This window comes from Aegilops tauschii, chromosome 7 (genome assembly GCF_002575655.3).
Source record: "Aegilops tauschii subsp. strangulata cultivar AL8/78 chromosome 7, Aet v6.0, whole genome shotgun sequence".
Classification (NCBI taxonomy): Eukaryota; Viridiplantae; Streptophyta; class Magnoliopsida; order Poales; family Poaceae; genus Aegilops; species Aegilops tauschii.
The window spans coordinates 226266079-226293392 of NC_053041.3; positions in this window are offsets into that span (position 1 = coordinate 226266079).

Sequence of the window (27314 nt, forward strand, 5' to 3'; positions counted from 1 at the left end):
TTTGCTCGTGGAAGAGGCATAGTCAACGTGTCTGCAACATTCAGATCCTTATGTATCTTGCAAATTTCTATGTCTCCCACCTGGACTAAATCCCGGATGGAATTGAAGCGTCTCTTGATGTGCTTGGTTCTCTTGTGAAATCTGGATTCCTTCGCCAAGGCAATTGCACCCGTATTGTCACACAAGATTTTCATTGGACCCGATGCACTAGGTATGACACCTAGATCGGATATGAACTCCTTCATCCAGACTCCTTCATTTGCTGCTTCCGAAGCAGCTATGTACTCCGCTTCACACGTAGATCCCGCCACAACGCTTTGTTTAGAACTGCACCAACTGACAGCTCCACCGTTCAATGTAAACACGTATCCGGTTTGCGATTTAGAATCGTCCGGATCAGTTTCAAAGCTTGCATCGACGTAACCATTTACGACTAGCTCTTTGTCACCTCCATAAACGAGAAACATATCCTTGGTCCTTTTCAGGTATTTCAGGATGTTCTTGACCGCTGTCCAGTGATCCACTCCTGGTTTACTTTGGTACCTCCCTGCTAGACTTATAGCAAGGCACACATCAGGTCTGGTACATAGCATTGCATACATGATAGAGCCTATGGCTAAAGCATAGGGAACATCTTTCATCTTCTCTCTATCTTCTGCAGTGGTCGGGCATTGAGTCTTACTCAACTTCACACCTTGTAACACAGGCAAGAACCCTTTCTTTGCTTGATCCATTTTGAACTTCTTCAAAACTTTGTCAAGGTATGTGCTTTGTGAAAGTCCAATTAAGCGTCTTGATCTATCTCTATAGATCTTGATGCCCAATATATAAGCAGCTTCACCGAGGTCTTTCATTGAAAAACTCTTATTCAAGTATCCCTTTATGCTATCCAGAAATTCTATATCATTCCCAATCAACAATATGTCATCCACATATAATATCAGAAATGCTACAGAACTCCCACTCACTTTCTTGTAAATACAGGCTTCTCCAAAAGTCTGTACAAAACCAAATGCTTGATCACACTATCAAAGCGTTTATTCCAACTCTGAGAGGCTTGCACCAGTCCATAAATGGATCGCTGGAGCTTGCACACTTTGTTAGCTCCGTTTGGATCGACAAAACCTTCTGGTTGCATCATATACAACTCTTCTTCCAGAAATCCATTCAGGAATGCAGTTTTGACATCCATTTGCCAAATTTCATAATCATAAAATGCGGCAATTGCTAACATGATTCGGACAGACTTAAGCATCGCTACGGGTGAGAAAGTCTCATCGTAGTCAATCCCTTGAACTTGTCGAAAACCTTTTGCAACAAGTTGAGCTTTATAGACAGTAACATTACCGTCAGCGTCAGTCTTTTCTTGAAGATCCATTTATTCTCAATGGCTTGCCGATCATCGGGCAAGTCAACCAAAGTCCACACTTTGTTCTCATACATGGATCCCATCTCAAATTTCATGGCCTCAAGCCATTTTGCGGAATCTGGGCTCACCATCGCTTCTTCATAGTTCGTAGGTTCGTCATGGTCTAGTAACATAACCTCCAGAACAGGATTACCGTACCACTCTGGTGCGGATCTTACCTTGGTTGACCTACGAGGTTCAGTAACAACTTGATCTGAAGTTCCATGATCATCATCATTAACTTCCTCACTAATTGGTGTAGGCGTCACAGGAACCGGTTTCTGTGATGAACTACTTTCCAATCAGGGAGCAGGTACAGTTACCTCATCAAGTTCTACTTTCCTCCCACTCACTTCTTTCGAGAGAAACCCCTTCTCTAGAAAGGATCTATTCTTAGCAACGAATGTCTTGCCTTCGAATCTGTGATAGAAGGTGTACCCAACAGTCTCCTTTGGGTATCCTATGAAGACATATTTCTCTGATTTGGGTTCGAGCTTATCAGGTTGAAGCTTTTTCAGATAAGCATCGCAGCCCCAAACTTTAAGAAACGACAACTTTGGTTTCTTGCCAAACCATAGTTCATAAGGCGTCATCTCAACGGATTTCGATGGTGCCCTATTTAACGTGAATGCAGCCGTCTCTAAAGCATAACCCCAAAACGATAGCGGTAAATCAGTAAGAGACATCATAGATCGCACCATATCTAGTAAAGTACGATTACAACGTTCGGACACACCATTACGCTGTGGTGTTCCGGGTGGCGTGAGTTGCGAAACTATTCCGCATTGTTTCAAATGCAGACCAAACTCGTAACTCAAATATTCTCCTCCACGATCAGATCGTAGAAACTTTATTTTCTTGTTACGATGATTTTCAACTTCACTCTGAAATTCTTTGAACTTTTCAAATGTTTCAGACTTATGTTTCATTAAGTAGATATACCCATATCTGCTTAAATCATCTGTGAAGGTGAGAAAATAACGATACCCGCCACGAGCCTCAACATTCATCGGACCACATACATCTGTATGTATGATTTCCAACAAATCTGTTGCTTGCTCCATAGTTCCGGAGAACGGCGTTTTAGTCATCTTGCCCATGAGGAACGGTTCGCAAGTACCAAGTGATTCATAATCAAGTGGTTCCAAAAGTCCATCAGTATGGAGTTTCTTCATGCGCTTTACACCGATATGACCTAAACGACAGTGCCACAAATAAGTTGCACTATCATTATCTACTCTGCATCTTTTGGCTTCAACATTATGAATATGTGTATCACTACTATCGAGATTCATAAAAAATAGACCACTCTCAAGGGTGCATGACCATAAAAGATATTACTCATATAAATAGAACAACCATTATTCTCTGATTTAAATGAATAACCGTCTCGCATCAAACAAGATCCAGATATAATGTTCATGCTCAACGCTGGCACCAAATAACAATTATTTAGGTATAATACTAATCCCGAAGGTAGATGTAGAGGTAGCGTGCCGATGGCGATCACATCGACTTTGGAACCGTTTCCCACGCGCATCGTCACCTCGTCCTTGGCCAGTGTTCGCTTAATTCGTAGTCCCTGGTTCGATTTGCAAATATTAGCAACAGAACCAGTATCAAATACCCAGGTGCTACTGCGAGCTCTAGTAAGGTACACATCAATAACATGTATATCACATATACCTTTGTTCAACTTGCCATCCTTCTTATCCGCCAAATACTTGGGGCAGTTCCGCTTCCAGTGACCAGTCTGCTTGCAGTAGAAGCACTCAGTCTCAGGCTTAGGTCCAGACTTGGGTTTCTTCTCTTGAGCAGCAACTTGCTTGCTGTTCTTCTTGAAGTTCCCCTTCTTATTCCCTTTGCCCTTTTTCTTGAAACTGGTGGTCTTATTGACCATCAACACTTGATGCTCCTTCTTGATTTCTACCTCAGTAGCCTTTAGCATTGCGAAGAGCTCGGGAATCATCTTATCCATCCCTTGCATGTTATAGTTCATCACGAAGCTCTTGTAGCTTGGTGGCAGTGATTGAAGAATTCTGTCAATGACGCTATCATCCGGAAGATTAACTCCCAGTTGAATCAAGTGATTATTATACCCAGACATTTTGAGTATATGCTCACTAACAGAACTATTCTCCTCCATCTTGCAGTTGTAGAACTTATTGGAGACTTCATATCTCTCAATCCGGGCATTTGCTTGAAATATTAACTTCAACTCCTGGAACATCTCATATGCTCCATGACGTTCAAAAAGTCGTTGAAGTCCCGGTTCTAAGCCGTAAAGCATGGCACACTGAACTATCGAGTAGTCATCAGCTTTGCTCTGCCAGACGTTCATAACATCTGGTGTTGCTCCTGCAGCAGGTTTGGCACCTAGCGGTGCTTCCAGGACGTAATTCTTCTGTGCAGCAATGAGGATAATCCTCAAGTTACGGACCCAGTCCGTGTAATTGCTACCATCATCTTTCAACTTTGCTTTCTCAAGGAACGCATTAAAATTCAACGGAACAACAGCACGGGCCATCTATCTACAATCAGCATAGACAAGCAAGATACTATCAAGTACTAAGTTCATGATAAATTTAAGTTCAATTAATCATATTACTTAAGAACTCCCACTTAGATAGACATCCCTCTAATCCTCTAAGTGATCGCGTGATCCAAATCAACTAAACCATAACCGATCATCACGTGAAATGGAGTAGCTTTCAATGGTGAACATCATTATGTTGATCATATCTACTATATGATTCACGCTCGACCTTTCAGTCTCAGTGTTCCGAGGCCATATCTGCATATGCTAGGCTCATCAAGTTTAACCTGAGTATTCTGCGTGTGCAAAACTGGCTTGCAGCCGTTGTAGAGTAGAGCTTATCACACCCGATCATCACGTGGTGTCTGGGCACGACGAACTTTGGCAACGGTGCATACTCAGGGAGAACACTTTTATCTTGAAATTTAGTGAGAGATCATCTTATAATGCTACCGTCAATCAAAGCAAGATAAGATGCATAAAAGATAAATATCACATGCAATCAATATAAGTGATATGATATGGCCATCATCATCTTGTGCTTGTGATCTCCATCTCCGAAGCACCGTCATGATCACCATCGTCACCGGCGCGACACCTTGATCTCCATCGTAGCATCGTTGTCGTCTCGCCAAACTTATGCTTCTACGACTATCGCTACCGCTTAGTGATAAAGTAAAGCATTACAGGGCGATTGCATTGCATACAATAAAGCGACAACCATATGGCTCCTGCCAGTTGCCGATAACTCGGTTACAAAACATGATCATCTCATACAATAAAATTTAGCATCATGTCTTGACCATATCACATCACAACATGCCCTGCAAAAACAAGTTAGATGTCCTCTACTTTGTTTTTGCAAATTTTACGTGGCTGCTACGGGCTTAGCAAGAACCGTTCTTACCTACGCATCAAAACCACAACGATAGTTTGTTAAGTTGGTGCTGTTTTAACCTTCGCAAGGACCGGGCGTAGCCACACTCGGTTCAACTAAAGGTGGAGAAACTGACACTCGCCAGCCACCTGTGTGCAAAGCACGTCGGTAGAACCAGTCTCGCGTAAGCGTACACGTAATGTCGGTCCGGGCCGCTTCATCCAACAATACCGACGAACCAAAGTATGACATGCTGGTAAGCAGTATGACTTATATCGCCCACAACTCACTTGTGTTCTACTCGTGCATATGACATCTACGCATAAAACCAGGCTCGGATGCCACTGTTGGGGAACGTAGTAATTTCAAAAAAATTCCTACGCACACGCAAGATCATGGTGATGTATAGCAATGAGAGGGGAGAGTGTTTTCCACGTACCCTCGTAGACCGAAAGCGGAAGCGTTAGCACAACGCGGTTGATGTAGTCGTACGTCTTCACGATCCGACTGATCAAGTACCGAACGTACGGCACCTCCGAGTTCAGCACACATTCAGCCCGATGACGTCCCTCGAACTCCGATCCAGCCGAGTGTTGAGGGAGAGTTTCGTCAGCACGACGGCGTGGTGATGATGATGATGTTCTACCGATGCAGGGTTCGCCTAAGCACCGCTACAGTATTATCGAGGTGGACTATGGTGGAGGGGGGGGGGGCACCGCACACGGCTAAAAGATCAAACGATCAATTGTTGTGTCTCTAGGGTGCCCCTGCCCCCGTATATAAAGGAGCAAGGGGGGAGGTGCGGCCGACCAGGAGGGGGTGCGCCAGGAGGAGTCCTACTCCCACCGGGAGTAGGACTCCCTCCCTTTCCTTGTTGGATTAGGAGAAGGGGGAAGGAGGAGAGAGGGGGAAAGGAAAAAGGGGGGGCGCCGCCCCCCTCCTTGTCCAATTCGGACTTGGGGGGGGGGGCGCGGCTGCCCCTTGGCCGCCTCTTCTCTTCCACCAATTGGGCCCATGAGGCCCAATAGCCTCCGGGGGGGGGGGGTTCGGTAACCCCCCGGTACTCCGGTATATATCCGATAACCCCCGGAACCATTCCGGTGTCCGAATATAGTCGTCCAATATATCAATCTTCATGTCTCGACCATTTCGAGCCTCCTCGTCATGTCCGTGATCACATCCGGGACTCCGAACAACCTTCAGTACATCAAAACTCATAAACTCATAATATAACTGTCATCGAAACTTTAAGCGTGCGAACCCTACGGGTTCGAGAACTATGTAGACATGACCGAGACACGTCTCCGGTCAATAACCAATAGCGGAACCTGGATGCCCATATTGGATCCCACATATTCTACGAAGATCTTTATCGGTCAGACCGCATAACAACATACGTTGTTCCCTTTGTCATCGGTATGTTACTTGCCCGAGATTCGATCGTCGGTATCTCAATACCTAGTTCAATCTTGTTACCGGCAAGTCTCTTTACTCGTTCTGTAATACATTATCCCGCAACTAACTCATTAGTTGCAATGCTTGCAAGGCTTAAGTGATGTGCTTTACCGAGTGGGCCCAGAGATACCTCTCCGACAATCGGAGTGACAAATCCTAATCTCGAAATACGCCAACCCAACGAGTACCTTCGGAGACACCTGTAGAGCACCTTTATAATCACCCAGTTACATTGTGACGTTTGGTAGCACACAAAGTGTTCCTCCGGTAAACGGGAGTTGCATAATCTCATAGTCATAGGAACATGTATAAGTCATGAAGAAAGTAATAGCAACATACTAAACGATCGAGTGCTAAGCTAACAGAATGGGTCAAGTCAATCACATCATTCTCCTAATGATGTGATACCGTTAATCAAATGTTAACTCATGTCAATGGCTAGGAAACATAACCATCTTTAATCAACGAGCTAGTCAAGTAGAGGCATACTAGTGACACTCTGTTTGTCTATGTATTCACACAAGTATTATGTTTCCGGTTAATACAATTCTAGCATGAATAATAAACATTTATCATGATATAAGGAAATAAATAATAACTTTATTATTTCCTCTAGGGCATATTTCCTTCACTACTTTCCAATTCGGGAGAAGGTACAATTACCTCATCAAGTTCTACTTTCCTCCCACTCGCTTCTTTTTGAGAGAAACTTCTTCTCTAGAAAGGATCCATTCTTAGCAACGAATATCTTGCCTTCGGATATGTGATAGAAGGTGTACCCAACAGTGTCCTTTGGGTATCCTATGAAGACGCATTTCTCCGATTTGGGTTCGAGCTTATCAGGTTGAAGCCTTTTCACATAAGCATCGCAACCCAAACTTTAAGAAACGTCAGCTTAGGTTTCTTGCCAAACCACTGTTCATACGGTGTCGTCTCAACGGATTTAGATGGAGCCCTATTTAACGTGAATGCAGCTGTCTCTAATGCATAACCCCAAAATGATAGCGGTAAATCGGTAAGAGACATCATAGATCGCACCATATCTAATAAAGTGCGGTTACGACGTTCGGACACACCATTACGCTGTGGTGTTCCAGGTGGCGTGAGTTGTGAAACTATTCCACATTGTTTTAAATGAAGGCCAAACTCGTAACTCAAATATTCGCCTCTGCGATCAGATCGTAGTAACTTTATTTTCTTATTACGATGATTCTCCACTTCACTCTGAAATTCTTTGAACTTTTCAAACATTTCAGACTTGTGTTTCCTTAAGTAGATCATATCTGCTCAAATCATCTGTGAAGGCCAGAAAATAACGATACCTGCCGCGAGCCTCAACACTCATTGGACCGCATACGTTGGTATGTATTATTACCAATAAGTCATTGGCTCGCTCCATTGTTCAGGAGAACGGAGTTTTAGTCATCTTGCCCATGAGGCATGGTTCGCAAGCATCAAGTGATTCATAATCAAGTGATTCCAAAAGTCATGCGCTTTAGACCAATATGACCTAAACGACAGTGCCAAAAATAAGTTGCACTATCATTATTAACTTTGCATCTTTTGGCTTCAATATTATGAACATGTGTATCACTACAATCGAGATTCAACAAAAACAGACCACTCATCAAGGGTGCATGACCATAAAAGATATTACTCATATAAATAGAGCAACCATTATTCTTTGATTTAAATGAATAACCGTCTCGCATCAAACAAGATCCAGATATAATGTTCATGCTCAATGCTGGCACCAAATAACAATTATTCAGGTCTAAAACTAATCCCGACGGTAGATGTAGAGGTAGCGTGCTGACGGCGATCACATCGACTTTGGAATCATTTCCCACGTGCATTGTCACCTCATCCTTTGCCAATATTCGTTTAATCCGTACCTCTATTTTGAGTTGCCAATATGAGCAACAGAACCAGTATCAAATACCCAGGCGCTACTACGAGCATTAGTAAGGTACACATCAATAACATGTATATCAAATATACCTTTCACTTTGCCATCCTTCTTATCCGCCAAATACTTGGGGCAGTTCCGCTTCCATTAACCAGTCTCTTTGCAGTAGAAGCACTCAGTTTCAAGCTTAGGTCTAGACTTGGGCTTCTTCCCTTGAGCAGCAACTTGCTTGCTGTTCTTCTTAAAGTTTCCCTCCTTCCCTTTGCCCTTTTTCTTGAAACTAGTGGTCTTGTTAACCATCAACACTTGATGCTCCTTCTTGATTTCTACCTCCGCAGCGTTTAGCATCGCGAAGAGCTCGGGAATTGTCTTTTCCATCCCTTGCATATTATAGTTCATCACGAAGCCTTTATAGTGTGGTGGAAGTGATTGAAGAACTCTGTCAATGACACTATCATCAGGAAGATTAACTCCTAGCTGAGTCAAGTGGTTGTGGTACCCAAACATTCTGAGTATGTGTTCATTGACAGAACTATTCTCCTCCATTTTGCAGCTGTAGAACTTGTTGGAGACTTCATATCTCTCAACTCGGGCATTTGCTTGAAATATTAACTTCAACTCCTGGAACATCTCATATGCTCCATGACGTTTTCAAAACGTCTTTGAAGTCTCGATTCTAAGCCGTAAAGCATGGCACACTGAACTATTGAGTAGTCATCAGCTTTGCTCTGCCAGACGTTCATAACGTCCGCAATTGCTCCTGTAGCGGGCCTTGCACCTAGCGGTGCTTCCACGACGTAATTCTTCTGTGCAGCAATGAGGATAATCCTCAAGTTACGGACCCAGTCCGTCTAGTTGCTACCATCATCTTTCAACTTAGCTTTCTCTAGGAACGCATTCAAATTCAAAGGAACGGTAGCACGGGCCATTGATCTACAACAACATAGACATGCAAAAACTATCAGGTACTAAGTTCATGATAAATTAAAGTTCAGTTAATCATATTACTTAAGAACTCCCACTTAGATAGACATCCCGCTAGTCATCTAAATGATCACGTGATCCATATCAACTAAACCATGTCCGATCATCACGTGAGATGGAGTAGTTTTCAATGGTGAACATCACTTTGATCATATCTACTATATGATTCACGCTTGACCTTTCGGTCTCAGTGTTCCGAGGCCATATCTGCATATGCTAGGCTCGTCAAGTTTAACCCGAGTATTCTGCACGTGCAAAACTGGCTTGCACCCTTTGTATGTGACGTAGAGCTTATCACACCCGATCATCACGTGGTGTCTCGACACGACGAACTGTAGCAACGGTGCATACTCAGGGAGAACACTTATACCTTGAAATTTAGTGAGGGATCATCTTATAATGCTACCGCCGTACTAAGCAAAACAAGATGCATAAAGATAAACATCACATGTAATCAAAATATGTGACATGATATGGCCATCATCATCTTGTGCCTTTGATCTCCATCTCCAAAGAACCGTCATGATCTCCATCATCACCGTCTTGACACTTTGATCTCCATCGTAGCATCGTTGTCATCTCGCCAACTATTGCTTCTACGACTATCGCTCCCGCTTAGTGATAAAATAAAGAAATTACATGGCGATTGCATTTCATACAATAAAGCAACAACCATAAGGCTCCTGCCAGTTGCCGATAACTTTTACAAAACATGATCACCTCATACAACAATTTATATCTCATCACGTCTTGACCATATCACATCATAACATGCCCTGCAAAAACAAGTTAGACGTCCTGTACTTTGTTGTTGCAAGTTTTACGTGGCTGCTACGGGCTTCTAGCAAGAACCGTAGTTACCTACGCATCAAAACCACAACGATTTATTGTCAAGTGTGCTGTTTTAACCTTCAACAAGGACCGGCCGTAGTCAAACTCGATTCAACTAAAGTTGGAGAAACAGACACCCGCCAGCCACCTGTGTACGAAGCACGTCGGTAGAACCAGTCTCATGAACGCGGTCATGTAATGTCGGTCCGGGCCGCTTCATCCAAGAATACCGCCGAATCAAAGTAAGACGTTGGTGGTAAGCAGTATGACTATTATCGCCCACAACTCAATGTGTTCTACTCATGCATATATCATCTACGCATAGACCTGGCTCTGATACCACTGTTGGGGAACGTAGTATTTCAAAAAAAATTCCTACGATCACGCAAGATCTATCTAGGAGATGCATAGCAACAAGAGGGGAGAGTGTAGTCACATACCCTCGTAGACAAAAAGCGGAAGCGTTTAGTAACGCAGTTGATGTAGTCGAACGTATTCATGATCCAACCGATCCAAGCACCGAACATACGGCACCTCCGTGTTCAGCACACGTTCAGCACAATGATGTCCCTCGAGCTCTTGATCCAGTAGATGGTCGAGGGAGAGTTCCTTCAGCACGACGGCGTGGCGACGGTGATGATGAAGTTACCGGCGCAGGGCTTCACCCAAGCACTACGACGATATGACCGAGGAGTTAAACTATGGAGGGGGCACCGCACATGGCTAAGAGATTGTCTGTTGTACTTTGGGGTGCCCCTTGGCCATGTATATAAAGGAGGAGAGGGAGGAGGCCGGCGGCCATGAGGGGGCGCGCCAAGGGGGAGTCCAACTAGGATTCCCAATCCTAGTTGGACTCACTTTCCTATTCCAAGAGGGGGAAGGAGGGAAGGAGAGGGAGAGGAAGAGGAAAGAGGGGGCTGTGCCCCCTCCCCCTAGTCCAATTCGGACTGCCCTTGGGGGGGGGGGCGCCACCCTGTGGGCTGCCCTCTCCTACTCCCTTATGGCCCATCTAGGCCCATAACTTCCCCGGCGGGTTCCGGTAACCCTCAGTTCCCCGATAAATATCCGAAACGTCCCGAAACGTTTTCGGTGTCCGAATACCTTTGTCCAATATATCAATCTTTACCTCTTGACCATTTCTAGACTCCTCGTCATGTCTGTGATCTCATCCGGGACTCCGAACAAACTTTGGTCATCAAATCACATAACTCATAATACAAATTGTCATCGAACGTTAAGCGTGCGGACCCTACGGGTTCGAGAACTATGTAGACATGACCGAGACATATCTCCGGTCAATAACCAATAGTGGAACCTGGATGCTCATATTGGCTCCTACATATTCTACGAAGATCTTTATGGGTCAAACTGCATAACAACATACGTCATTCCCTTTGTCATCGGTATGTTACTTGCCCGAGATTTGATCATCGGTATCATCATACCTAGTTCAATCTCGTTACCGGCAAGTCTCTTTACTCGTTCCATAATGCATCATCCCGCAACTAACTCATTAGTCACATTGCTTGCAAGGCTTATAGTAATGTGCATTATCGAGAGGGCCCAGAGATACCTCTCCGATACTCGGAGTGACAAATCCTAATCTCGATCTATGCCAACTCAACAAACACCATCGAAGACACCTGTAGAGCATCTTTATAATAACCCAGTTACGTTGTGACGTTTGATAGCACACAAAGTGTTCCTCCGGTAATCGGGAGTTGCATAATCTCATAGTCAGAGGAATATGTATAAGTCATGAAGAAAGCAATAACAATAAAACTGAGCGATCATAATGCTAAGCTAACGGATGGGTCTTGTCCATCACATCATTCTGTAATGATGTGATCCCGTTGATCAAATGACATCACATGTCTATGGTCAGGAAACTTAACCATCTTTGATTAATGAGCTAGTCAAGTAGAGGCATACTAGGGACAGTCTGTTAGTCTATGTATTCACACATGTACTAAGTTTCCGGTTAATACAATTCTAGCATGAATAATAAACATTTATCATGATATATGGAAATATAAATAACAACTTTATTATTGCCTCTACGACATATTTCCTTCACCCCCTTCCCTGTTTGACTGGAATTGACATTATCATTCAACCCTATTTTATACTAGCTTTCCAGGAGGGTGATCTTACGAGATCGTGGTCACTGGGATCTTCTCGTCTATATCGATGACTTTTTAGTTGAGTTGCTTCGGTAAGACGGAGGACTGAGAGGGTAATAAGTTGGACTCATGGTGCCTCACTGTCACGGATATTATCCTAAGAATATTAGGGGGTATGAAAGTAGGAGCAATTGTATCTACCAAAATATGTAGATGCGAGTATGATGACACACAAGTATACAGGATCAATCGTAGTCATTTCGATAAGTAAGAGTGTCAAACCCAACGAGGAGCAGAAGGAAATGACAAGCGGTTTTCAGCAAGGTATAGTCTGCAAGCACTGAAATTACCGGTAACGAGTAGTTTGATAGCAAGATAATTTGTAACGAGCAACAAGTAGAAATAGTAACAAAGGTGCAGCAAGGTAGCCCAATCCTTTTTGTAGCAAAGGACATGCGAAACTTTCTCTTATAGTAAGTGAAGCGCTCTTGAGGACACATGGGAATTTCATCTAGTCACTTTCATCATGTTTATTTGATTCGTGTTTGTTACTTCGATAATTTGATATGTGGGTGGACCGGTGCTTGGGTCCTGTTCTTACTTGAACAAGCCTCCCACTTATGATTAACCTCTCTCGCAAGCATCCGCAACTACGAAAGAATAATTAAGATAAATCTAACCATAGCATGAAACATATGGATCCAAATCAGCCCCTTACGAAATAGCGCATAAACTAGGGTTTAAGTTTCTGTCCCTCTAGCAACCCATCATCTAATTACTACTACACAATACTTTCCCTTAGGCCCAAATATGGCGAAGTTGCATGTAGTCGACGTTCACATAACACCACTAAGAGAAACAACAACATACATGTCATCAAAATATCGAACGAATACCAAATTCACATGATTACTTATGACAAGGCTTCTCTCATGTCCTCAAGAACAAAAGTAACTACTCGCAAATCATAGTCATGTCCAAGATCATAGGAGTATTCAATAGCATCAAGGATCTGAATGAAGGAAATATGCCCTAGAGGAAATAATAAAGTTGTTATTTTATATTATATTTCCTTATTCATGATAAAGGTTTATTATTCATGCTGGAATTGTATTGATCGGAAACTTAAATAGATGTGTGAATACATAAACAAATACCGTGTCCCTAGTAAGCCTCTACTAAACTAGCTCGTTGATCAAAGATGGTTAAGGTTTCCTAACCATAGACATGTGTTGTCATTTGATAACGGGATCACATCATTAGGAGAATGATGTGATGAACAAGACCCATCCGTTAGCTTAGCATAATGATCGTTCAGCTTATTGCTATTGCTTTCTTCATGTCAAATACATATTCCTTCGACTATGAGATTATGCAACTCCCGGATACCGGAGGAATACCTTGTGTGCTATCAAACGTCACAACGTAACTGGGTGATCATAAAGATGCTCTACAGGTATCTCCGAAGGTGTTTGTTGAGTTGGCATAGATCGAGATTAGGATTTGTCACTCCCCGATTATCTGAGAGGTATCTCTGGGCCCTCTCGGTAATACAAATCATAAGCTTGCAAGCAAATGACTAAGAAGTTAGTCACACGGTGATGTATTACGCAACGAGTAAAGAGACTTGCCGGTAATGAGATTGAACTAGGTATGACGATACCGACGATCGAATCTCGGGCAAGTAACAAACCGATGGACAAAGGGAATTACGTATGTTGTCATAACGGTTCAACCGATAAAGATCTTCGTAGAATATGTAAGAGCCAATATGGGCATACAAGTTCCGCTACTGGTTATTGACCGGAGAGGTGTCTCGGTCATGTCTACATAGTTCTCGAACCCATAGGGTCCGCACGCTTAACGTTCGTTGACGATATAGTGTTATATATTTTGGTGACTGAATGTTGTTCGGAGTCCCGGATGAGATCATGGACATGACGAGGAGCCTTGAACTGGTCGGGAGGTAAAGATTGATATATAGGACGATGGTTTTTGGACACCGGAAGTGTTTCAGGACGGGAAGGAATCGGGTCACCGGAAGGGGTTCTGGGCACCCCCCGCAAGTTATGGGCCTTATGGGCCAAAGGAGGGGACAAACCAGCCCACAAGGGGGCTGGTGTGCCCCCCTCCCTTGTTTGGCCAGCCCTAAGGAAGGAAAAGGGGGAGGGCTAGCCCCTCCTGCCTTTCCCTCTCATGGGAGAAAGGAAGGGGGGGCACCCTCCCCTGCCTTTCCCCGCACAACAAATAAGGAAAGGGGGGCGCGGCTTGGGAGGGACCCCAAGTAGGATTCCTCCTACTTGGGCGCCTCCTTTGGCTGCTCCCCCCTCCCACCTATATATATGTGGGAGGGGGGTGCCTAGCACAGAACCGATCAATTGTTAGCCGTGTGCGGCGCCACCTCCACTGTTTACACCCCCGGTCATATTCTCGTAGTGCTTAGGCGAAGCCCTGCGGAGATCACTTCACCATCCCCGTAACCACGCTATCATGCTGACGGAACTCATCTACTACCTCGACGTTTTGCTGGATCAAGAAGACGAGGGACGTCACCGAGTTGAACATGTGCAGAACGCGGAGGTGCCGTACGTTCGGTACTCGATCGGTTGGATCACGAAGAAAGTTCGACTACATCAACCACGTTGTCAAACGCTTCCGCTTACGGTCTACGAGGGTACATAGACACACTCTCCCCCTCGTTGCTATGCATCTCCATGAATAGATCATTGCGTGTGCATTTATATTTTTTGTTTTCCATGCAATGTTTCCGAATACTGAACATATAATCTTCCACCAAATAAACTAACTAGCATCAACTACAAGCAACACTACTAGCAACCCACAGGTACCAATCTGAGGTTTTGAGACAAAGATTGAATACAAGAGATGAACTAGGGTTTGAGATGAGATAGTGTTGGTGAAGATTGATCCTCCCACGATGAGAGGGTTGTTTGTGATGACAATGGCTTCGATTTCCCCCTCCCGGAGGGAAGTGTCCCCGGCAGAATTGCTCCGCCGGAGAGCAAAAGTGCTCCTGCCCAAGTTCTGCCTCGAGACGGCGGCGTTCCGTCCCGAAAGTCCTCTCTTTATTTTTCTAGGGTAAATGGGCTTATATACCAGAAGATGGGCACCGAAGGCTGGCCAGGGGCCCCACAAGCCACCAGGGCGCGCCTAGGGGGGCAGGGCACCCTAGTGCCTTGTGGCCACCTGAGTGGCCTCCTCTGGTATTTCTTTTTTCCAGTATTTTTTATTTATTCCAAAATAATTCTCTATGAAATTTCATCTTGTTTGAAGATGTGTAGAATATGTATCTCTGACATAGCTTTTTCAGGTACAGAATTCCAGCTGCCGGCAATCTCCCTCTTCATGTAAGTCTTGCAAATTAAGAGAGAAAAAGCGTTAGAATTTCTCCACAAAGTATTATATTGATAAAAACATTATAAACAATAGTATAAAAACATGATGCAAAATGGACGTACCAACTCCCCCAAACTCAGACCTCGCTTGTCCTCAAGCGAAAGCCGATATCGATAATCATGACCACATGTTTAGAGAGAGAGGTGTCGATAAAAAATACGGACATAGAAGCATCATGATCATTATTATGACATCAATATGTATATATAATAATAGGACTTCTCATGAGCAAGTAAAAATTCATCACAACAACAAAGTATAAAGCATAAACTTTCTTGAAAACTAACAAACTGTGTTCTCACTCAACAAGGCAATTACAATTCATCATATTTTCAGGAAGGGTCTTATGTAAGAGCTTTCATCTAGCAAGTCCAAATACTCAACTATCATTTAGTCTTCTATGACACCCACGACATATATATGGAGCAAAAATTTCAGTCAGACACATAGAAAGATAGGGGCTTATAATTCCGCCTCCCAACTCATTTACCTCAAGGGTATATTTTAGATAATACTAAAAAACAAGATAGAGTAAGATACAGAAGTGTAAAACTTAGCTTTCAATTTGCCTCTGACCATCAAATTAAATGTGAATAACCCGTCCTCCTCTCTTTGAAACAAGGGGCGCTTCCTGGGGAAATTGCCAAAGCATTTGGCGATTGACACGTTGGAGAATCTCAACAATAACAACTCATGTTCACCCATATCCAACTGGATATATATGCCTAGATCTTTCCGCACCACATGATGCTTGCAAAAGAGAAAAATAAAAAAGGAGTATAGGAGAACACTATTGACTCTTGCATAAAAATTAAATACATAAAAGTAAAGGATAGGCCCTTCGAAGAGGGAAGCATAGGTTGTCATGCGCTTTTTGTTTTTTGGATGTGCAAGCTCTTAATGCAAAGGAACACCATTTTATATTGACCTTGTGATAGCAAACTTTATTATGCAATCTGTCGCTTTTATTTCTTTACCATCACAAGATCGTACAAAGCTTATTTTCCCTTAAAATAAAAGATCATACATATTTAGGAGCAATTTTTATTTCTTTATGCACTGATGACAACTTACTTGAAATATCTTATTCAATCCATATGTTGGTATAGTGGACTCTCATGACATGAAACTAGGTTTAAGGTTTTTGGATGCACACGTAGTATCTCTACTTGGTGTGGATTTTTGGCTATCAAAGATGTTTGAGCAAGCACCACAGCTTGGAGGATCCATAACAATATAACTTCTATGTGAATATAAGCAAACATAACTCATTACGTTGTCTTCCTTGTCCAATGACAACAAATTGGCATAAAATACTTAATGGGGGCTCAATCATAAAAGATGTCCAAGATAGTATATTTATATGTGAATATTCTCTTCCCTTATTACTCTTTCATGAATTGCATCATTGACCAATACTATGTTTGTTAACTCCCAACAAATTTTACCACTTATACTTTTACTTATGTGAAGGCATTACTCTCCATGGGATTAGCATATGATCTTTTGATTATTTTCCATTGCTAAGATTGAAACATAAAAGTAAAGAAGAAAAACTCAAACTACTCTTTATTATATAACACTCAACTCGATTACATAGATAGATCACGAAACTAGCACTCAAAAATAGATCATACTAAACTTTTATTCTACTAAATCATGAAATTACTAATGACAAACTAAAATAGGTAAATATAAAAATTAATGGTGATAAGATACCGGGGCACCTCCCCCTAGCTTGGCACCAGCCAAGTGGAGTGCCCATACCTGTGTACTCAAGTTTCTTTCTTTGGTGATGATGGTAGTGATGAAGTGGGCTTGTCCTCCAGCTTACGCTTGAGAATACGATTCTCTTCCCTCAGCATATTGACCTCTTTCTCAAGCTCCAATACTCTTTCACATAATGTGTTCTTGCTTTCCTATAGAAGAAGGAACGAGATAAATTGAAACTTAGATTCATTTACTGCATTTGAGGCTCGACTTCTTGAATTCCACATGCATATCCCCCGGTTGAGGTAGGGGAGCTTCATATTCCTCTATGTTCATGCCCCCAGTCTTCTTTAAATCACCATCTCGCTCCTCCTCCGTAGACCAACCATAGGGATCAATGTCTCCATAGATCCTTGAGTTTGCCACATAATGAGAAACATAGCCCTCTCCATCTGAATCTTGTGATGAAATACCTCCAGATCTGTCAGAAAAATAGCATGAAATAAGAACAAAAGAGATTTCTATGATACGGTGCTCAGAACATCCGGAGTGTATATAAAGATTTTTTATCTTGCAAAACAAGTATTCCAGAAGAAAACGGGGTCCGGAAGGCACACGAGGGGCCTACAAGCCACCAGGTCGCGCATACGTGCCTTGTGTGCACCTCGTGAGTCCCCTCGGCTGTTTCTCATTTTCGTATTTTTTTAATATTCCAAAACGGATAGAAAATATTTTTATTAATTTTTTAGAGTCGGTTTACTTACCATATCACATACCTATTCCTTTTCAGGGTTCTGGAGTGTTCTGGAAGGTCTCTCTTATGTATTCCTCTGGTGTCATAGTTTGGACAATGTTAGTTTCAACATTATTAGGTGTACCTAAAATATAATGCTTTATTCTTTGTCCATTGAGCACCCTCGGATTAGTGCCTTCAGAGTTGTTGATCTTGATAGCTCCAGAATGATAAACTTCTTCAATGATATCTGGTCCTTCCCATTTAGAGAGAAGTTTTCCTGGAAAGAATCTGAAACGAGAGTTGTATAATAGAACATATTCACCCACTTTGAATTCCCGTTTTTGGATTCTTCTATCAAGCCATCTTTTAACTTTTTCTTTAAACAACTTGGCATTTTCATATGCTTGGGTTCTCCACTCATCTAACGAGCTAATGTCAAATAACCTCTTCTCATCGGCAAGTTTGAAATCATAGTTAAGTTCTTTAATTGCCCAATATGCTTTATGTTCTAGCTCAAGAGGTAAATGACAGGCTTTTCCATAGACCATTTTATATGGAGACATACCCGTAAGATTTTTATAAGCAGTTCTATAAGCCCATAATGCATCATCAAGTTTCTTAGACCAATTCTTTGTAGATCTATTAACTGTCCTTTGCAAGATTAACTTAATTTCTCTATTGCTCAATTCAACTTGTCCACTAGACTAAGGATGATAAGGTGATGCAATTCTATGGTTAACATCATATTTAGCAAGAAGTTTTTGGAAAGCACCATGAATAAAATGTGAACCACCATCAGTCATTAAATATCTAGGGACTCCAAACCTCGGGAAAATAACTTCTTTAAGCATTTTGATAGAAGTATTATGATCAACAGTACTAGTTGGAATAGATTCTATACACTTAGTAATGTAATCAACAACAACTAGAATGTGAGTATACCCATTAGAGGAAGGAAAATGTCCCATATAATCAAATCCCCAAACATCAAATGATCAATAACAAGTGAATAATTCATTGGCATTTCCTGACGTCTACCAATATTACCAATTGTTTGACATTCATCACAAGATAAGACAAACTTATGTGCATCCTTGAAGAGAGTAGGCTAATAAAAACCAGATTGTAATACCTTATGTGCAGTTCTATCTCCAGCATGGTACCCTCCGTATGCCTCGGAATGACACTTCCATAGGATTTGTTCATGTTCATGCTCGGGTACACAACATCTAATAATACCGTCTACTCCTTCTTTATAAAGATGTGGGTCATCCCAAAAGTAATATCTTAAATCAAAGAAGAACTTTTTCTTTTGTTGGTATGTGGAACTAGGTGATAGATATTTAGCAACAATGTAATTAGCATAGTATGCATACCAAGGAGTATTACGAGAAGCATTTATAACAGCTAATTGTTCATCAGGAAAACTATCATCAATAGGTAGTGGGTCATCAAGAACATTTTCCAATCTAGACAAATTATCAGCTCCCTCCCTATCAGTACTATGCAAATCGAATTCTTGTAGCAACAGAACCCACCTAATCAACCTAGGTTTAGCATCTTTCTTTTCCATAAGATATTTAATAACGGCATGATCGGTGTGCACGATTACTTTAGAATCAACAATATAAGGTCTACATTTATCACATGCAAACACAACGGCTAGAAATTATTTCTTAGTAGTAGCATAATTCCTTTAAGCACTGTCTAGAGTTTTACTAGCATAGTGGATAACATTTAATTTCTTATCAACTCTTTGTCCTAGAACAGCAGCAACAACATAGTCACTAGCACCACACATAATTTCAAAAGGCAAGTTCCAATCAGGTGGTTGAACAATAGGTGCATAAGTTAAGGCTTTCTTAAGTGTTTCAAAGGCTTCTACACAATCATCATAAAAAACAAATGGAACATCTTTTTGCAAGAGATTAGTAGGAGGCCTAGAAATTTTAGAGAACTCTTTAATAAACCTTCTATAGAAACCAGCATGACCAAGGAAACTTCTTATACCTTTTATATCTTTAGGCCATGGCATTTTCTCAATTGCATCAACTTTAGCTTTATCTACCACAATGCCTCGTTCAGAATTTTTATGCCCAAGGACAATGCCTTCATTTATCGTAAAGTGACACTTCTCCCGATTCAAGAAAAGATTGGTTTGTTCACATCTCTACAAAACCCGATCTAGGTTGCTTAAGCAATCATCGAAAGAAGTCCCATAAACGGAAAAATCATCCATGAAAACCTCAACAATCTTTTCACAAAAATCAGAGAATATAGCAGTCATACATCTTTTAAAGGTATCAGGTGCATTGCATAAACCAAAAGGCATACGTCTATAAGCATAAGTTCCAAAGGGACAAGTAAAAGTAGTTTTCTCTTGATCTTCTTGTGATACAGGTATTTGAGAGAAACCAGAATATCCATCAAGGAAACAAAAGTGTGTATGCTTAGATAATATTTCTAACATTTGATCGATTAAAGGCAAGGGGTAATGATCTTTTCTAGTAACTTTGTTTAATTTTCTAAAATCAATTACCATCCTATAACCAGTTATAATTCTTTGTGGAATGAGTTCATTTTTATCATTAGGAACAACAGTTATACCTCCTTTCTTGGAAACACAATGAACAGGGCTTACCCATCTACTATCAGCTATGGGATATATTATACCTTCTCGCAGGAGTTTTGATATTTCAGTTCTTACCACATCCTCCGTCTTAGGATTTAACCGTCATTGATGATCAACAACCAGCTTAGCATTAGGCTCCATATTAATCTTGTGCAGACAGAGAGTGGGACTAATGCCCTTAAGATCACCCAGAGTATATCCAATAGTAGCACGGTGCTTCCTCGACGTTTTAAGTAGTCTTTTCTCTTCATGCTCTGAAAGGTTAGCACTATTAATAACAGGATATATTTTCTTTTCATCAAGATAAGCATATTTCAAAGTATTAGGTAATTGCTTCAATTCAAACACTGGGTCACCCATATGTGGAGGAGGACCTCCAAGATTTTGAACAAGAAAATTATGTTGAAGAATACGTGGTTGATCAAAGAATATCTTATCTATTTCATTTCTTTCATTCATATGCATATCATTCTCATCGTCTAGCAAATATTGTTCTAACGGATCAGTATGAGGTATGACAATAGAAGCAAGACCAATAATTTCATCTTTACCAGGAAATTCTTTATCATGAGGTTGTCTATGAAACTTAGAGAAATTAAACTCATGAGATACATCACCAAAGTTAACGCTAACTGTTTCTCTATTGCAGTCTATCTTAGCATTAACTGTATTCAAGAAAGGTCTACCGAATATAATGGGAAAGAAATCATCTTGTGGAGAACCAAGGACTAGAAAATCAATAGGGTATTTATCTTCCCACACAAGACTTCAACATCTCTAACAATCCCAAGCGGTGAAGTAGTGTCTCTATTCGCAAGCTTAATAGTAACGTCAATGTCTTCTATTTCAGCGGGTGAATATCATTCATGATCTCTTGATATAAAGTAAACCTAATAGCACTCACACTAGCACCCAAATCACATAGACCATGGTAACAATGACCTCCTATTTTAATAGAGGCAACAAGCATGCCAACAACAGGTCTATTCTTATCTACAGGATCAGGTTTAGTAATTCTAGTAGCTTCATTACAGAAGTAAATAACATGCCCATCAATATTATCAACCAAGAGATCTTTAACCACAGCAACATTAGATTCAACTTTAATTTGTTTAGAGGGTCTAGGTGTTCTAACATAACTTTTATTAACCATAGTTGAGAATTTAGCATGTTCCTTTATCCTAACAGGAAAGGGAGGTTTCTCAATATAAGCAGTAGGAATAACTGGGTCAACATTGTAAATGATAGTTTCATCTTTAACTCTAACAGGATCCTCAATCTTTTCTTTAATGGGAGGATGGTATTTAAACCACTTCTCCTGAGGGAGATCAACATGAGTAGCAAATGATTCACAAAAAGAGGCTACTATCTCAGAGTCAAGTCCATATTTAGTGCTAAACTTATGAAATGCATCGGTGTCCATAAAAGATTTAACACAATCAAACTCAAGTTTTACACCTGACTCTTTACCTTTGTCGAGTTCCCAATCTTCAGGGTTGCGTTTAATTCTTTCCAGAAGATCCCATCTCAATTCAAAAGTTTTCTTCATAAATGAACTAGTAGAAGAAGAATTGAGCATGGTTTGATCATTATGAGAAAGCCGAGCATAAAAATTTTGTAGGATAATTTCTCTTGAGAGCTCATGATGGGGGCACGTGTACATCATGTACTTAAGCCTCCCCCAAGCTTGAGTGATACTTTCTCCTTCATAAGGCCAAAAATTATATATATAATTCCGATCACGATGAACCATATGAATAGGATAATTTTTTTGATGAAATTCCAATCTCAATCGGTTCCAATCCCATGTTCCAATATCACATAGCCTATACCATGTCAATGCCTTTCCCCCAAAGATAAAAGGAAAACCTTCTTCTTAACTCCATCTTCGGATAAACCTGCAGGCTTAAATAATCCACAAACTTCATCCACATATATTAAGTGTATATCAGGATGTACCGTTCTATCTCTTGCATAAGGATTAGCTAGCAGTTTCTCTATCATACCCGAAGGAATCCCATAAAAGGTTGAGGGGAAACTCTTTGTGCTTCCGGTCGAGGTGACGATACCCCGTACAAACCCCTCAAAGGATTGTTTTCCATAATAACAAGTGACATTGAATTTCAGCATGTAATAGAAAATTTTCCTTACCAAATTCCACTCACCAAAGGCGCTTCACTCCCCGGCAACAGCGCCAGAAAAGAGTCTTGATGACCCATAAGTATAAGGGAGAAATCATAGTCCTTTCGATAAGTAAGAGTGTCGAACCCAACAAGGAGCAGAAGGAAATGATAAGCGGTTTTCAGCAAGGTATTGTATGCAAGCACTGAAATTATCGGTAGCGAGTAGTTTGATATCAGGATAATTTGCAATGAGCAACAAGTAGCAATAGTAACGAAGGTTCATCAAGGTAGCCCAATACTTTTTGTAGTAAAGGACAAGCCGAAGCTTTCTCTTATAGTAAGTAAAGCACTCTTGATTCAGGTTCATTACTTTGATAATTTGATATGTGGGTGGACCAGTGCTTGGGTGCTATTATTACTTGAACAAGCCTCCCACTTATGATTAACCCCTCTCGCAATCATCCACAACTAGGAAAGAAAAATTAAGATAAAACAAACCATAGCATGAAACATATGGAACCAAATCAGCCCCTTACGAAATAGTTCATAAACTAGGGTTTAAGCTTCTGTCACTCTAGCAACCATCATCTAATTACTACTCCACAATGATTTCCTTAGGACCAAATATGGTGAAGTGTCATGTAGTCGACGTTCACATAGCACCACTAATGGAAACAACAACATACATATCATCAAAATATCGAATGAATACCAAATTCACATGATTACTTAGGACAAGACTTCTTCCGTATCCTCAAGAACAAAAGCAACTAATCACAAATAAAATTCATATCCAAGATCAGAGGGGTACTCAATAGCATCAAGGATCCGAACATATAATCTTCCACCAAATAAACCAACTAGTATCAACTACAAGATGTAATCAACACTACTTGCAACCCACAGGTACCAATCTGAGGTTTTGAGACAAAGATTGAATACAAGAGATGGATTAGGGTTTGAGATGAGATGGTTATGGTGAAGATGTTGATGAAGATTGATCCTCCCACGATGAGAGGGTTGTTGGTGATGACGATGGCTTTGTTTTCCCCTTCTCGGAGGGAAGTGTCCCTGGCAGAATCGCTCCGTCGAGAGCAAAAGTGCTCCTGCCCAAGTTCCACCTCGAGACAGAGGCTTTCTGTCTTGAAAGTCCTATCCTTATTATTTCTAGGGAAAATGCGCTTATATACCATAAGATGGGCACCGGAGGCTGGCCAGGGGCCCCACAAGCCACCAGGGCGCGCTAGGGGGTGAGCATGCCCTGGTGCCTTGTGGGCACCTCGGTGGCCTCCTCTGGTATTTCTTTCTTCCAGTATTTTTTATTTACTCCAAAATAATTCTTTGTGAAATTTCAACTCATTTGGAGATGTGTAAAATAGGTATCTCTAACATAGCTTTTTTGGGTCCAGAATTCTAACTGCCGGCAATCTCCCTCTTCATGTAAATCTTGCAAATTAAGAGAGAAAAGGCATTAGAATTGCTCCACAAAGTATTATATTGATCAAAAACATTATAAATAATAGTAGGAAAACATGATGCAAAATGGACGAATCAGAGTACACACAAGGAATTATACAGGTAAGGGCCCCCACCGATGCAGGTAATGATGGTGTCCTAGACTAGGGATGCTTGCCACGTCGGCTACCGACCATATGGGTCATGCCGAGGACCCCTAAGATTGTCAACCAGTGGGCTACATTCATCGGGCCAAGGATACACATTGGAAGACGGAAGATTTCGAAGACTTGGCACATAGTCCAAGACTCATAGGTTGTATTTGTCATGATTACCCCGAGATGTAACTAACCTATGTGTAAACTCTAGGAGCCAGGACATCTATATATGCCGAGGGGTGAATGATGGTGTGAAATACCGTCAGATCCCTCGGTAGGGGTCCATGCGCAGCTGGAAGTCTCGGTTCGGAGGTCGCACAAAGGTTGTACCCAGGTTCGGGTCTCCGTAGAGTAATACCCTACATCCTGTTTGCATGGATTATTCATGGTGGAGGGATACCTCGTGCAAGGGGTTACAATGGAGTTTGATGTGCTACCGAGAGTTGCTATCTGAGATTAGATGGTATTAAGGGTACCCGACCTCCCCTTATATATACAGCAGTGGAGGTCTAGGGTTTACAGAGGTCGATCCAATCACTACAAAAAAAATACACTTCCGTGATGATACGTGTTTTTCACAGTAGGTCACGTTTTTTGTCATGCATGTACATCCATGACGATTTTATGACAGAATCAAGATAGTCATACCTGTGCTGTCGTAGAAGTGTTCCATGACATTACCAAAATTATCATCACGGAAGTGTGCACTTCCATGACGATAAATCGCGCGTCACAGAAGTGCTTTCATCAAGGGTGACCGACACGTAACATCCACCGTAACGGAACACCGTTAAGCTATCGGGTCGGGTTTTGGATCCGATAACCCGTTAACAGCCCCGACCAATGGGGATTTTCCACATGTAAAATCATCATTGGCTGGAGGAAACACGTGTCGGCTCATCGTTGGGACAGATGTCATCCACTCATTGGACAGAAGGCGCCTATGATACGTCGACACGTGGCACGGCCCAACAGAGGCCCATTCCTATGAAAAGGCCGGCCCATTTGACTTGGTCAAAAGGTGGCGGGCCGGCCCATGGAAAGCGTGTTAGCAGCCTGTTCGCATATAGCCCACTTACAACCCGCTAACCCAAGGCCCGTTACGCCCTATCCGAATTAGGCCCAGTAGCGTCATCTGGGCCATCCAATATGATTCTAGCCCATTTTCACTTCTGGCCCATGTATGGCCCATGACGTCTTTCGGCCCATATGAGGCCCTATGTAACTCTTGGCCTATTAATGACCCGTGGTGAAACTGGCCCGTAATGAACAGTGTATCAGTTTACACCCATTAACGACCCGTGGTGAAACTGGCCCGTAATGAACAGTGTATCACTTTATACCCATTAACGGCCCGTTATTCCGTTGGGCCGTTTCCAGCCCATGTTATCTTTCGGCCTTCTCAGAGCCCATTTATTCTTGGGCTCATTTCCAGCATTCGTTTACTTACGGCCCGTTACTGTCATTTTCTGCTTGTGGGCCAGATTCAGCCCGTGGTTACAGTTGGCCCGTTTGTGGTCCGTTAATACGTTGGGCCGTTTTCATAGCGTCATCAAATACAACCTATTAACGATGGCCCATTATGGTCGGCCCATGAACGGACGATTCCAACTCTAGCCCGTTTACGGCCATAATGCGGTCTGTTTGGCCCATGTTTGGCCAATCGATCATACGGCCCGTATAAGGCCCATTGATGATACGACCCGCAGAAGGCCCATTGTTTCTACGGCCCGTAGAAGGCCCACTGTTTCTACGGCCCGTAGAAGGCCCACTGTTTCTACGGCCAGTAGGAGGCCCAATGTCACTACAGTAAATATTAGCCCATGGTTATTGTGGCCTAGTTTTAAAAAATAGGTTATTGCAGCCACTAGCTAACCGCGAAAAAAGAACTGCAATGACTACAAGCAAACAAATAAACAAGACAACAAGGAAATAAATAAGCAAGCAACTAATGCTAGGCTATCACGGCTATTACACATATTACATCCACTGGGTATCAAAGTTCGCCACCAGTGCAAATATAGGGAACAAAGCAGCATATCATATACACTGGTTGTCAAAGTTGGCGACCAGCGCAAATAAACGCCGCAGCAAAACAAATCCAGAACTGAAACCCTTCAGAAGATCTCAAGAAACAATATCCTGGGTACCCATAATGCTGGCAAGATGCTTAGCAAGCTTATTAACTTTCTCTTGTTTGGCGCTTAAATCCTCCAGCGCTTGCTGTTGCACCAGAAAATATGCATCTGAATTCTGCAGGGACTTCCTCAGTCCTTCAGCTTCCTGTCGCAGCACATCTGATCGATGTCTTTCAACTTGAAGTTGAGTCTCAAGAAGATGAATTGATTCAGGCAGTGAGTTCGAAGAGCTTGTGCCAGCAGTAGTGGCCAGTAACTCGAACACTACATCAAGACAGGACTTTTGGGTTCCCTCACTGTCGTCAAGATAGTTTTTATCAGCTTTCTTGGAGACCAATAGGGATGTCTCACTATCTTGAACCTTATCTGCATTACTTCCTTTACCATTGGATAACGCGGTACTGTTCTCCAATATTTTGTCCGCATTCTAAAAGAGAAACAAGCAGACACATCACATGTTTACCATGTTGTATATGAAACTCATTTTGGTAAATGAGTTCAGTAGTAAAGTGGACAGGATAACAACATGAAACAAACATATATCTATGTATCATGGTCACTTTATGGCCTATATCATTCTAGTTTTTGTTGCCAAATCAAGATAGAGACACAGTTCAAATAATATTTGTTCAAGACAAAGCAGAATAGACAGAATATAAGTGTGGGTAACTATAGAGCAATAACAACACTTGTAATGTGCATGACATGAGAACATAACTGTTTATTCAATTGAAACTGAAATCAACATAGAGCAGGTTACAACAGCAAACCAGTTAAAGAAACAGGTTTAAAACATACCTGTTGCGCCATTGGAGTTTCAAT